Source organism: Uranotaenia lowii, chromosome 3 (genome assembly GCF_029784155.1).
Source record: "Uranotaenia lowii strain MFRU-FL chromosome 3, ASM2978415v1, whole genome shotgun sequence".
In the NCBI taxonomy this organism is placed as follows: domain Eukaryota; kingdom Metazoa; phylum Arthropoda; class Insecta; order Diptera; family Culicidae; genus Uranotaenia; species Uranotaenia lowii.
In genome coordinates this window covers 298,985,442-298,999,591 of record NC_073693.1, presented here as the reverse complement: position 1 = coordinate 298,999,591, position 14,150 = coordinate 298,985,442, and positions in this window count along the sequence as shown.

Below are 14,150 nucleotides of genomic sequence, written 5' to 3'. Positions count from 1 at the left end.
TTAACGGTGAATATTCGTGAAAACGTCGGGGAAAACGGCGCTTCTCTGCAATGGTGAGGAACCTTCGCAGAATTGCAATGATTGCTACGATTTCCAGCAAATTCCTTGAAGAAGAACAACAGAAGTTCCGGTATTCATGGCTCGGATAAATCATGCAGCTAAGTCCTTGTTTTGAATTATTTTGGTTTTAATAAATCTTGACTGATTGCATAATGTAGATTACATAACATAGATATGTAGTATTTTATAAAATTATATTTTATTTATTTAATTATGATAACCATTCATATATGTAAACTATTTAATCGGCAGGGTGAATGGTTGAAAACGTGTAAGTTGGTCATAATGAATTGAAATATTAAATTTTCACCACAAAATCTTTCTAAAAGAAAATTTTGAAAGGTTTTGTGGCTGTTATTACTAATTAGGATTCTCTTTTCTTAAATTTTTATTTTCAAGAGCGAGTAACGGCGCTATAACCTAGGTCTTTGACCAGAAATGATGGCGCATAGAAATTCAAAACTTGCGAAAATTTAGAAGTGAATTTAAACCATAAAACATTTCATTCAAAGTCAATCAATCCATTTGCTATAGTTTTGAAGTTTTATGCAGAAATACCTCATTCCCAGCCACAGAAGAAGGAAATTCCAAGGACCATTGTCAAGGAGTACCACAAATTTTAGCATATGTGCTCCCAACGTTGGTATTTTTAATTGTATATTCATAATCACAGGAACGTATGGTACTGTTGTCCACGTTTCTTCCTCCCTGTGTTCCAGTTGTCTCTGCGTCTAATACTGCACAGTGGGCCCGGCCGAGTAAAGATGGGTAGTAAATGTACTTTTACTACTCACCGGGATGCTGACAAGTTCTGGCTGTGTATGTATCATAAGCATAAGCATAAGCATTAACATTTTAATAATATAGGGAGATAAGGGCATAACGAGCACCCAGGGCATAATAAGCACTCCTTTTTTCTATAAAAGTACGTATGTTTTTAAACAAATTTTCATGAGGATTTGTTTCGTACTACCTATAGTATTAATTTTTTTATAATGAAGAGAAATCACCGTGAATTTGTTTTTATGAAATTAATTAGCGGCTTTATCGGTGAGGGTTAAAGAGTTGAAATGAAAGACGGATAGAATATCAGACGAAAATTCTAAGGTGGTGAAAAGAGCGAAGAGCATTTGAAATAGAAGCTTGACCACATACTAAATTCTTTGTCCCACACCAATTAACTGTATTGAAGAAGTAGTACCCAATAGAGAAGGCACTACGTTTTTCGATACAGTTAATTATGGATGGTTCGACCGCCATGTGAATGCACATGTGTCGAACGGACAAAAAATTTAATTGGTGTGGGACAAAGAATTTAGTATGTGGTCAAGCTTCTATTTCAAATGCTCTTCGCTCTTTTCACCACCTTAGAATTTTCGTCTGATATTCTATCCGTCTTTCATTTCAACTCTTTAACCCTCACCGATAAAGCCGCTAATTAATTTCATAAAAACAAATTCACGGTGATTTCTCTTCATTATAAAAAAAAATAATTCGGCTATAAAAAATCAATTACAAAACATCGTTCAAATAATCGAAAATAGTTAGGCCAAGATTTCTGACCGTTGACCGTAGGCGACAACTCAATCCAGTTGGAACTTGCGCACAAAACGAAAATAAGAAATCTACCTAGCCATCGATCGAACGATAACGCACAATAGAAGACTTAACAGAGCAACCACATGCTAAATTTTTTGTCCGTTCGACACATGTGCATTCACATGGCGGTCGAACCATCCATAATTAACTGTATCGAAAAACGTAGTGCCTTCTCTATTGGGTACTACTTCTTCAATACAGTTAATTGGTGTGGGACAAAGAATTTAGTATGTGGTCAAGCTTCTATTTCAAATGCTCTTCGCTCTTTTCACCACCTTAGAATTTTCGTCTGATATTCTATCCGTCTTTCATTTCAACTCTTTAACCCTCACCGATAAAGCCGCTAATTAATTCATATAGTATTAATTTTTCACCAAAAATGAAATATCCTTATCATCTTTACAGAAACATTAAATAATAACCAGCTAAGTTCTCAAGTGACGAAAATATTATAGTTTTTTAGCACCACCAAATAAGCTTTTATGACCTTTAAATCATCTTGATCTGAAATGTACGCACTGCAACATGATTTACACATTGTTTCTCAATTTTCACCATCAAAAAATTTTAGATTTTTCACTTTAATCAATTTTAAAATGCGTTTTTACTTAAATTTGTTGACCTGAGGCGAACAGAGCACTATTAATCAGGGCAAGATGAGCGTTTTCTGCCGGGGAATCTAGCAGCGAATTCAACTCGATGCAGTCAACTGAATAATAGAGCTACAGCTTGACCTGTTTCATCTGACGATTTGGCCTATTGGTAAGGTGTCGGAGAGGTAATCAGTAGACTCGAGTTCGATTTCTGTTCGAGTGGTTTTTTTTCACATACCATTCATGATGTATTTTTTGGATTGTTACATACACGGCTAGTAGTATTTGCCGTCAAACAAAACACCAGAAACATAATGTATGAGCATGTGTTAATTCTTTCAATTCTACAAACAGACCTAGATTATATTGTTATTGCTTTGTTTGATGAATCTACGCCTCACCGTTTAGAGCAAAATGCATCGATCATGAATGATAAATTAAAAAAAAAAATCGCCTTGACCAGGAATCGAACTCGAGTCTACTGATTACCTCCCCGACACCTTACCAATAGGCGAAATCGTCAGATGAAACAAGACAAGCTGTAGCTCTATTATTCAGTTGACTTCATCGAGTCGAATTCGCTGCTAGATTCCCCACAGAAAACGCCCATCGTGCCCCAATTTATGGTGCTTATTCTGTCCCCGAGGATGTTCTCATTATGCCCTTTGCAGTGACTGGTATTCAGCTTTCGGCAAAAAATTTTAAAATGCATTTTTAAACGTTTTTATCTACTTTTTCAAGTTTCATCCAATTAGGCAATAGACTATTTGAGTGTCTGAACACGAAACAATTATGTAATTCGCATATTATAGCTGTTCTCTATGGTTAAATAAGCGTTTTCCTTAAGGTGGCCATTATGCCCTTCTCCCCCATGTGGAAAAATTTCATGTGGATAAAAGTTACTCCGGTGATCAATGTTACTCCGTTTTACGGTATTCCTTAAATGAGTTTAAATTTCGAAGAATGCGAAGTTTCGGTGTTTGAAATAATTAGTTTTTGAAGAAATTTACTTTCTTTAAGACCTACCGCAATCTGGACGGAAAAAGAAACCCTGAAACCTATAAATGAGGAAACCTACCGCTAGCTTCTTAAATTCTAGAAAACAGTGTTTTTTTTCGAAGGAACTACCAAAAACAAGTGCTCATATTCATTAAATACAGCAAATAATTTATTCAAAATTGCTAAATCAAGCTAGAAAACAAAAAAAAAACCAATTTGTCCTATAAATAAGAATTTTTTTTCTTATTTATAAAAGATCACAATGTTTATACGAGTTTTTAGTGAATAACACCGGGAAATGCTTTTGCATACGTTTGTTTATAATTTACGAACGCCAGCACAGATAAAAAAAATCACTTCAATAGAAAAAAAAAACTGTATTTACGAACACACCGTAAAAGTAAAAGCACAGGTAGAAGCTCGCAGCTGAGAAAACAGCTCTCAAAGTAAACTTTATTCAAACCAACCGAAGCAAATGCTTCAAGCGACTGCTTTAAGCTGCTAAATTTTCTTCATACCACCAATTAGGTTATTTATTTATTTACATAGTATTCCGTCTCACGACATAACTTGACGAACATAATTCCTAAAATTCACTCGGTCCATGGCAACCGTTCTCCAATTTCTCGGGCACCCCACGTTCGCCAGATCACGCTCCACTTGGTCTAACCACCTCGCTCGTTGCGCCCCCGCTCGTCTTGTTCCTACCGGATTCGTAGCGAACACCTGTTTTGCAGGACAGTCGTCCGGCATTCTCGCAACATGTCCCGCCCAGCGTATCCGGCCAGCTTTCACCACCTTCTGAATACTGGGTTCGCCGTAGAGTCGCGCGAGCTCGTGGTTCATCCTTCGCCTCCACACTCCGTTCTCCTGTACGCCGCCAAAGATGGTTCTTAACACTCGTCGCTCGAATACCCCGAGTGTACGCAGGTCCTCCTCGAGCAATATCCGTGTCTCGTGCCCGTAGAGAACAACCGGTCTAATAAGCGTCATATACAGGTTACACTTCGTGCGAGGGCTAAGTCTTCTCGACCGCAGTTGCTTGTGGAGTCCATAGTAGGTCCACCAATTAGGTATATAAGCTAGAACAGTGGTTTTCAAACTTTTTTCACTCACCGCCTCCTTTTTCCAAATTTTCGAGCTCAACGCCTCCCTGAGCAAACTTTTGGAAAATCTTTTTAAAAAATCTGGATCGTGAAAAACCATTAGCTTTTGGCTTTGTGTTGTTGTAAGACTTAACTCAAAAGTCATTCAAATTTATATGAGGCCCTCAGAGCCAAATGGGTAGGAGGTGTTACAAGTGTAAAAATTGTCGTTTTCGATTTAATAATGTCAAACGAGTCTAATTAACTCAAACTATATTCCGTAATTTTTCAGATTCTTAGAATTTTATTAACATACAATAATTAATTGATTGATTAGTTTGTTTTATATAAAAATATATATGTATCGGTAGTGAATTCTGAAAATGCGCCAAATGTAAACAAATGGGGCTATCAGCTGAGTGATAAAGTACGTTCGAAGCTCTACATTATGAGTGTACAACGTTAACTGAAGAATATTTGGTTTCCGAGAAATATAGAAAACAGAATAAAATTTTTGCTAGGAGCTTATGGAGCTGTCAAACTTTGAACGCGTTTTTCTCGAAACAGTGATGTTGGCGCATTCGCCGTATTAAAAAATTCAATACCGATATATCTTGAATTTTGGTAAACAAAATTCTATATTCACCAATAATTACCATTATTGAATACAAACTTGCTATCAAGCCGGTGAAATAACGTGAAAATTAGTATTATTTTTTAATATCTTAATTTGAGTCATGTTCAAAATCATGCAGCAAAAAACATTTTTTTTTCATATTTTCTTTCAAAAAACCTGTCACCTAATCACAGATGACGCCTTTTTATACAGATTTTCTTGAAGATTTTTTTTTGCAGATTGCTGTGATCAAACATGATGGAAATTCAAATATGTTCTGATTGCTTTGATCTAACATCTCCCCCCTTAAGGCATCCAGTACGGCTCGAATTTCGATGGCAAACGTCGTTCCCTTACAGGAGTTGCAATCGGAACTGGCACTGGATCTGGCTGAGGTGGATCGTCGTTTCTGCTGTTGTCGCCCGAATAGTACTCTGAACCGTCAGAGTCCATGTCTCCGTTAAGTGCTGGATTTGGTCCTTCTGCTGAAACGGCTGGAGATGGCAATTTGGTTGGAATGGTCAATCCGAAATCATCAAAGAAAATGGAAAGTGCTGTTGGTGGATTTTCGAGATTGCATTCTGTTGTTCGTGTCTTGAGTTGGTTGATGTGGGAACGGATCAGACGATGTCGCTTTTGCAGGAACACGTTGTAGTTGACCTTTCCTACTTCCTCGATTACGGTTGCTGGTTCCCACTTCCAGGAGTTCGCTTGATGGACCTTGGCGTAAACTAAGTCGCCTTGCTGAAATCTTTTGTGGACTGCACCGTACTTCTTGTTGATAGCATCATCGTTCTTCCGCCTTTTCCTTGGTTGAATCAGCTTATCGACCGGCTTCGCTTTGACTTGTTTGCAAACCGAATCGATGGGAACTGATCAAAGTCCGAATTTTTCAATCCAGTCGATGCCAAATAGATTGAGATTCGGAGAAACTGTGACGTAGCATCTGGCATGGCGGGTTTTGTTGTTGACGCTCGTCTTGCACTGGAACTCACCGATCAGCTTAAGTGGTTTTCCCGACGCGTTGATGGCTTGAATTCATGGTTCCTTGAGAGTAGGCTTACCCAAGGTTTTCCATGTTTGCTTGGAGATTACCGTGATGTCACTTGCTGTGTCCAGTTGAAGATTGGTTACGACATATTTATATTCGCTGGAACAAACTTCCGCTTGTTGGGACGCTGAGTGATGTGGTTCACGATGTACACAACATTGGATTTAGCCTTTGGAGATTCCGTTGGTTTCTTTCCCCCGCCTGTAGGTTTGGATTTCAAGAGACAGCCACAGTATCCTTCCTTGTGGCCGACACGGTTGCATTGTTTGCACAAATGATTCGAAAAAGTGCAATTCCGAACATAATGCATTTGACCGCATTGCCAACAAGGAGTGCGTGGCAATTTATTTTCCGTATTTGAAGGTGGCTGCTGCTGGTGAAAATGTTGTCCCTTCTTCTCATGTACAGCGTGCACTGATGGTCTCGAGCTTGACTGGCGCTCGATCATGGTGATGTCCGCTTTGAGATTAACGAGCCTTTGATATTCGTCAATCAAAGTTTGGAGATTAACGGGAGCCTCTGCGGTTTCGTTCTCGATTCGGGCAAGTAATCTGGTTCGGATGTCGGCGTAGCAATGCGATTTGAGACCGCAAATGAAAACCAGACACTTTTTTTTTTTTTTTTTAAACTTTCGCTATTCCTTCTACAATAACAATAAAATTCCTATGATTGGTGGTGTTTCTGTTATCATCTGTTATATCTATTACCTACTACACAGTGCTCTTGACTACAATATTACGTGTAAAATTGCCCATATTTTGCCACCGAATAATCGAAGGGGGACAGTCTAAAAGGGATAAATCTCATTCCAAAAAAGCGACACTCGACACTCAGCGTGACGACATCTGGCGGTGGTGACCTGTTTAAAGTTGTCGATTTCTAACAGTCTGCCCAGAGATTCTCTTATAACCACAATTATTTTACGGTTTCATAATTTTCTATACATTCATTGGATTACTTTTTTCCAAATTTTTCAGAGATTATTTTGTTGTAAAGCGTTTCCTGACACTTGAATTGGTCAATCTTGACATTTTTGAAGTCAAAATCTTCACAGGCACGGTTGACCTTCCCTCCGTAGCTAATGATGTCCTCTGCGTCTGACTTGACGAGCTGCAGATATTGGTAGCGCTTGTTGAAGATTGAGGTCTGCGTTCCGAAGATTTTCTGAAGGATTTCGACGGTGTCGTCAAAATTGACATCTCTGGAAAGCTCTGGCAAGATATAGTTGACGTACTGAGTGTGCGATGGTGTGTCCAACTTCCTCAGTAGCAATCGAACTGGAGGCTGGAGAGCGTGAAGTCTATTCTCGACCTCGGAGTGAAGATCGACAACAGGCTCACATCTGCTGAACATGTCGCGCTTACTTCTGCAAAAGGATTCGCTGCTCTCGGATTCCTGCGTCGCAATACCAAGGATTTCGATGACGTTTACGCATTGAAAGCCATATCGGTATCAAATTTTGAATACGGCGAATGCGCCAAGACCTTTGTTTTGAGAAAAACGCATTCCAAGTTTCAGAAAATAAAATCAATTTCCTATTTAGCTGCGTACAATCATTTTCCTAAAGAAGTCGCTAAAATGCTTTCAAATTGGTTTAATTTCAACACCCGATCGATAAATATAGCTTTTCCGTACTAATTACCACAAAAAATTAATAAATATAACTGTGGGCCCTTTTACCACAGACTGGTGCTCTCATTTTGTTCATTCGCCAAATTGGAGTGCCCTTTTGAATTGCAGAATGACTATTCGCCTTTTGGATCACTCATTAAAGAAGCAATATTCAAGCAAATTTCGGCTTGAAAGCGGGTCCAAATGATCACGTTAACATATTAGCACATTCAACGATCTTATAAATACTGATTTGTGCATCTCCTCGTCCTGGATTTTTTTTTTCGAAAACTCAAATGCCCTTTTTCCATCTCGAGATAACTATTGGCCCTTTTGTTCGCGACGAAATTTCGAGGGGAAATGGGCGAATGAACTGTGGGATTACACACTCATAAAAAAAGCTATTCGCCTTATTTAAAATATTAAATTTAACTTCACTAAAATAAGAAAAATTGAAAGGAGATCATATTTTCGGATGTAAAATGAATAGTTTAACGTATTTATGTGATTATCTGGATTTGTTTACAGTTGGCGCATTCGCCGTATTCAAAATTCGATACCGATATACTGTGCCATATACGTAGCATCATGGAGTACGCCGTCCAGGTGTGGGCTCCAGCTCAGAGGACACAATGCCACCGTCTTGAACGAGTTCAACGCTGTTTCTTAAGATACGCTCTACGGCGTCTTCCCTGGAACGACCCGATCCAACTACCGCCGTATGAGGAAAGGTGTGCACTGATATGCCTAACCTCACTCGAAAAGCGTCGCATCGAGCTGCAGCAAGGTTTTATATTCGACACATTGACCAACCGTATTGACTGTGCTTACATTCCACAACGTGTTAATATTTACGTTCCAACGAGAACACTCCGACAACGTCAGTTTCTTTCAATACCTCACCACCGTACTGCTTATGGTCAAAACCATCCTATTGACAAGTGTTGTGAACTTTTTAATTTAGTGTATCATTTGTTTAATTTTAATATGTTCAAACGTCGTTTTAAATTAGGTTTAAGCAGAATTCAGTAGTTTTTAAGTTATCAGTCTGTACGGTAATTTAAACCAAAGACGAATAAATAATATAGAACTTTGGCAGCATCGTCTAAGTTCTTGGCGTCCGATTCGAAGAGATCCGCATACCGGCTGTACCACTTCTCGAAAGTGATTTCATTTTCCGGGTCGAAGGAAAACTCGCTGATGTTCGTTGCCAAGGCTTCCAGTGTTAGCTCTGGGCTGCTAGGTGGTGGGGTTGGCTGGGCTAGCTTCTGGAGGAGGGCCGCCATCTGGAGTATTGCTTCCCGAATATCTGCCATCGCTTCAGGTTCTTAAATCCCCGTCGCCAATTTGTTATGTCTGGACACTTCCAGAATGAAACTAGTTTATTTACTTAAACTATTAGATGTTACTTTATTGAGAACAAAACTTAGACTAACTAAGCTACTGACAATTTCATGCCTTTTATAATGCACCAGCTACTAAACGATTGCTGTGATCAAACATGATGGAAATTCAAATATGTTCTGATTGCTTTGATCTAACAATACCAAAATAATCTTACAAAGAAGATCAACATATAGAGCGTATACAAAATTTAGGACAATTTATAGAAAAAATTTTAGAAAAAAAATTGAAATCCTGAAAAAAAAAAGAAATTATAAATATTTTGATCTTGAATCTGATGTTTAGTTCTGTAACTTAATTTCATTGTTTTGCATCGTTCGAGCCCAAGAGTAAACATCGATCACAGTTGTACCGGATAAGTTTTTAAATAACTGTCCGCCAACTGCATCGTTGATATAAGTCGCGAATGACATAAAGCTGTTAAAACGTCTATAATCGAAACAAAAAAAAAATGTTTTGCATCGAACTTACTCGTTATTATTTCTAATCTACGTTGTGTTGTTATTTGTGAAAATGTGAATGACGACATCACCGCTTCCCTGAGCCATTTCAACGCCCCCCAAATTTCTAAATTGAGCTCACTGCCCCCCTGGAAGCTCTCAACCCCCCCAAGGGGGCGATAGGGACTACTTCAAAAACCACTGAGCTAGAATATATTATCACTTACATATTTAGGATTTAAGAGGGTATGGTAGCACAGGTGATCCACAACTTAGCACAGCTCGCATTTGAACTGGATCAACACCATTTTCTCACCGAATGTGTGCAGGTATGAATGAATAATCATTGCACAAAAATTTAAGAAAATCGATTCACTAGTAGGGTGGCCCAAAATTGCACTATGTCTGGAATTTTGGGGGCTTATGCTTCAAATGATGCTTAGGGTGTAAGAAACAATATTTTATAAGGCGGCGACTCAGAAAAATGATGTTTATCGCACTGGTTCGATTTTTGGAAAAAGATCATTTTTTCGATATTCTGTCTTAATAACATTTTCAGATTTTGAAAAAGTTTCAAACATGTGTCACTAATATTTTTTTAATTTTCTTTATAATGTAAGTTTTAAACTAAAAATTTAATAAGACTGTTTTGAACTCTCAATTTGTATGTATGATTTTTTAAATTACGCAATAAAGCATGGATCATTCAAAATCTGGACGCACTGTTTATTATACCATAGCGCTCCTAGTTGTCGGATCTGGAAAGTTTTAACAGTACTTTGTTCGGAAATGTTTCCTCTATTAGTGCTGAAAATTTCATTACGATCCATTTTGTTTCAAAAAAAAAAGGTTACACGTGATGGAAGCCGCGAGACGATAATAAATTTTGAACACCCTCGTCAAAAACCCGACGTGGTCGGGTTGAAAAATCGCGAAATCTGAAAAGATGGTCAAATCGACTGTGTGCAGCGTTCTCAGACGTTTCCGTGAGATGCATACTATCGATCGGCAAAAACTGGGCATACGGACTTGTCTCGAATTTTTAGTGAATGAAACCGGCTATCTAGAATGTTTATTCTAGAAGTAAAAGCTCGAAGCAGAGAAAACAGCTGTCAAAACAATCTTTATTCATACCAAATGCTTCAAGGGACTGCTCAACTGCTCGATTAGGCTTAGAACAATCACTAGATTTTCTTCATAAATGATGATACGGTCAAAATTTGGTCAAGGGAAAACGCGTGTAAATCGGCGAAATCGTTTATTTAAAAAATCAAATTAAATTTCTTTTTCAAGTTTAATTAGTATAAAATTCAGGAAAAATATTCAGTTAGGCTTCCGCTTTTCCAAATCCGAATTGCCGGGCCTTATGTTAACCCGTGCTATCAGATTTTGTACAGCCACCTTGTCCACCTTCTTCGCCGAAGAAAATCAGTTTGCCTTGAACTGTTGCTCGTCCTTAGCAGTTTTTTTTGGTCTTCTTCAGGTTCCGCTTGACAATAGCCCAGTATTTCTCAATTGGGCGGAGCTCTGGCGTGTTGGGAGGGTTCTTGTCCTTGGGAACCACCTGCACGTTGTTGGCGGCGTACCGCTTCATGGCCTTTTTACCGTAATGGCAAGATGCCAAATCCGGCCAAAACAGTACGGAACAACCGTGTTTCTTCAGGAAAGGCAGCCGACGTTTATTCAAACACTCTTTCACGTAAATTTCTTGGTTGACAGTCCCGGAAGCTATGAAAAGGCTGCTTTTCAAGCCACAGGTACAGATGGCTTGCAAAACCAGATATTTCTTCGCGAACTTTGACAGTTTCATGTGCTTGAAAATATCTGCTACCTTTCCCCTTCCTTTTGCCGTATAAAACTCCTGTCCCGGAAGCTGCTTGTAGTCGGCTTTGACGTAGGTTTCGTCGTCCATTACCACGCAGTCAAACTTCGTCAGCACCGTCGTGTACAGCATTTTGTTTATCATCGCGATTTGGAGCCACTACCTTCTTATAAGTCGATAGTCCGGTTCGTTTTTTAGCTCGATGCACGGTTGTAGACGATACACCCAGCTTATTTGCGGCATCTCGGAGAGAAAGGTTAGGGTTTCGCTTGAAACTACCGGCAACTCTCTTTGTCATCTCAGCGGCTTCCGGTTTTCGATTTCCCCCCGATCCAGACTTTCTGGCTGTCGACAAACGTTCCCCAAACACTTTAATTACATTTATAACGGTTGATTTGGCAACTTTTAGCGATTTTGTCAGCTTTGCGTGCGAGTAGCTAGGATTTTCGCGATGCGCGAGCAAAATTTTGATACGCTGCTCTTCTTCCTTGGACGGCATTTCGACAACTGAAGAGTGAATTCCAAAATTAAAATAGGAGCCCCATTCTACACACACACACACCTTAAAAATGAGGGGTGTTCAGGTTTTTTAAATGCAAAATTGAAAGAAATACGTCAAGTTGATATTGACCAAATTTTGACCGTATCACCCTTTACCACCAATTGTGTAAGCCGGATAATCACTTATATATTTAGGATTTTAGAGGGTTTATTCTTTCACAATTAGTAATTTTATCTAATTTTACTAGGAATATACCCAAAACTGCTCTGATCTCGCACTATTGGCTGGTACAACTGGATATCGCTTCCAAGCGTAACCCCAACCAAAAAGGCCATGGAGTGATATGCCGCTAATAACATGCAGGTTGTGCCCAAGGATAAGAACCCTCCAAATATACCAGAACTTCGCCTAATCGAAAAATATTGGGCGATAGTTAAGCAGAACCTTAAGAAGACCCAAAAAACTGTAAGCAGGCTCGCCAATTTGGATTTGCATTCCTTGCAGACCTTCAGACTGTTATTATGAAGTGGCAGTTGCTTTTGCGACAAAAAAGTTTCCCTGAGCAATCTCAAAGGTGGTTATTACCGAAATACTGCAATTTTATCCGAAGAAACTGTAAAAAGATAACCAATTCGGTGTTTTTTTTATCAAACGTTAGATAATTTTTCATCGAATGTTCGGTAACTTTTACCGAGGGTTCGGTAATTTCAGCCGAACAACTGAATATTTCCGGCAAATATTCGGTAATTTTGAACGAACCAACTGTAAAAATTGAATGAAATGAATAACTATATAGCCGTTGAAACAAATTACTGTTAATTGGGATGAATAAACCCATTGGGCTTAAAATCCCGGAAAAAAAATTACTGTTAAGATTGGAACTTTGATTGCAACTTGTAGTTCTCAATTGTAATTCTAGAATTTAGATTCCGAATTGATAATCTGAAAATTCATCGACATTGAGTTAACTTTTTCAATCTTTTCGAAATTAATTCTTTTTGATTCGTAGATTTAATTAATTTTAATTTAAAATTTAACTTTATGGAATTTGAATCGTAAATGAGAATTTTACAGAATCCTGAATTATGAAACAAAATTTCGAAACTAAAATCAAATTAGTACTACGGTTTCAGAAACTTAATTTTGATCTGAATTCCTCATCAAAACTTTGATTTTAAATCCTGGTTGTGGGTCTCAAGTCTCAAGGTTAATATCCAGATTTTTAATCGAGTTTTGTTTTTTTCAACATTTCTTTTTAAAACTCTAAGGTAATAAATTTTATTAAATTTGAATCTGATGTCAATTTCTCATAAATCGATTTAAATTATTTAACACAGCTTTACTGCCGTTCTAAGCAAGATTGTCCCATGTGGAAAAACGTGCAAACGAGAAAAACGCGATTTAAATATCAGCTATATTTCCAACTTTTCTCTTAAACTAAAAATTCACCGACAATTTTTTCGTAGTGAACAGTTCAAGTTAGTCATTTTACTATGTTTTCTGCCAAAAAAATCCATTTCCAACGAAAAAAAAACAACGAATTAGAGCCAAAAATGCTCCGTGTGACACTTTTGCGTAGAATCAGAACGCATGCCGATGCTAGTTCTACGAAAAACTGTCACACAGCTACAATTTTTCTATCATTTGAAAAGCTTGCATAGTTTATTTTTTTCCCAAAAACATGCTAAACCGTAATTTGAGCAATACGTTCCTCTTTGTTTATAAAAATGTATAGTTGAGTATGGATCCTGTAAGTAATGCCTACCGAAAAGTGTTTAGTGAAAATTTCTCTGAATAAAACACTCAAGGCTTCTCGCTCCTCCTCTGCCCTCTATTTTAGTGTTCTTTTCAGTGAATAACATTAAATTCAATAGTTTGAACTCATCTTAAGACAATTTTTTGATAAAATTTGCATTTTTCATAGAATTTTCTCTAGTGTGACATTCTTGCGTAGAACTACCAACATAGAGACAACCACCTTGATGAAAATTTCGTATAAGTTCAGAACAAAGTAGAGACCGTTTCCAGCAAAAAAGTGAAAATGACCCAAAAGTCACATGGGACATTCTTGCTTAGAACGGCAGTTTATGCTACTAAAATCCGATTTGTTTCACAATTTCGAGATACAGAGATCGAGCTGCATCAATTCCTTCCTAGTTTGATTCGAAGAAATCTGGAAATTATGCGGAAGTTCGGGAACGAACTCTTTGAACGTTGCTCGGTAGGGAACAAATATGTAAAAGCTTAGCTTTCAGGACTATGATTAAAGCTCTGAAAATGTTGCATCGATTCATTATTGGTTCATTCTCAGTACATTCACTCTCGCAAAAGCACACGTCGGATGAATCCTCTCAATGTGTTCATTACT